This window comes from Octodon degus, unplaced genomic scaffold (genome assembly GCF_000260255.1).
Source record: "Octodon degus isolate 3935 unplaced genomic scaffold, OctDeg1.0 scaffold00117, whole genome shotgun sequence".
In the NCBI taxonomy this organism is placed as follows: Eukaryota; Metazoa; Chordata; class Mammalia; order Rodentia; family Octodontidae; genus Octodon; species Octodon degus.
This window is the reverse complement of record NW_004524693.1, coordinates 8,830,478-8,832,068: the sequence shown is the minus strand read 5'-3', so window position 1 is coordinate 8,832,068 and position 1,591 is coordinate 8,830,478.

The window sequence follows — 1,591 nt, the reverse complement described above, 5'->3', positions numbered from 1 at the left end:
CCGCACGCGCCAGCCACTGAGCCCATGGGAAGGGCAGGGGGGGGGGGGTGGATGGGGGGGTGGGCACCGCGAGACTGGCAGAGAACTGCTACCTCACAGCAGGATGGTGGCCGCCATCATCCTGACTCCCCCTGAAGAACATTTTAGCAATAATGGAAACTGAAGTCTCAAACACCATTAGTTTTGGATCATATATTTGTTCATTTTGGAATAAAAAATACGTCATTTCTGTTCTGTAATTTTATCTCAGTAGGCTTATTGTTTGGCCAAAAAGCTAGACTTTAGCTGTAATGTAAACTACTAGGCAACTCCAACACAAATTTTCACTGTGCTTCAAAACAAGATTGTGTATTTAAAATTGTTAGCGCTCATGTTCCTTAATTCAAACTCTTATTTTTGATACATTTTCTCCTAGCAAATAATTGTCATAAAATATATTCACTTTATATAGGCAATGCATCCTCACTGGTTCTGAATATTTCTGGCATTAGGTCACATGGCAAAATAGCTCTTACTCATAGCTTTTCTGAGGATGTTCACTTCCCCTTAAAGAGAATCTCCTCAAAATAGTAAATAACTACTCAGGTAATCATCATCAGTGTAGCATTGTTGCTATTGCTTTGACTTAAACATCTTGTCGATTTGTTTCTCTATAATTATTTTTCACCACCATATATTGTACAGCTGACCTTCCAAATAACTGCTAAAATGCCTTCTCAAATAGAACTGATATGGGCACATGAATTACTTTAATTCCAAGGTCTATACTGCTTTATTTCCTTTCACATTGAAGCTTAAATAATTTTGAGAAAGTCTATTAATATAGTAGAATCTCTAATGAGGAAATATCTTCTCTGACTATGAAGATTGACTATCATTACAAGAATTATACTGATATTAAAACTTTTATCGGGTAGCCATCCTCATTCCCCTCCATTATGCTCAATAGCAAGTTGTTGGAAATGAATGTCAAGTGGATCAATTTTAGCGTTTATATAAAGCATGTCAAACATCAACATCTCAATAAACTTTTCTTTATTAAAAATTGTAATCCTACACCTCACAAAAACACTCCTCACTCTCCTTTGCTGCTTTTTTTCCTTCTGCTTAGCATACATTTAATAACATTAATTATTTATTTTGTTCATCATTTTCCCCACTAAGGACATATGACCTTTAAAGGCAGGAATTGCTCAAAACCTAAAATTAGGGGCTGGGAGATGGCTCAGTAGAATAAGTGCTTGCCTGGCAAGCACAAGGGCCTGAGTTCAATCCTTGGTTCTGCCATAAATAAATAAATAAATAAATAAATCAAAACCTAAAATTATGCTTCATATATAGTAGGTATGATTGGTTTACATCCAAATTTGCCCATTTCTTTGGATTAAGAAAAGTCTACAAGGTCAATGAAGCACACCTCTGGATGCCTCCGGATGATCAAGACTTGGTACGATATATGGTTGCCGGACACTTCCTCTCTCACACTATAGTCCTGCTATGTTTGCTGATCACAATGAACTAAGAATCTTTGCTCTGCTGGACCCTTCTGCCTTGATGCTTTTGCCTTGCAGCCAGTTGACCATGGACTGAA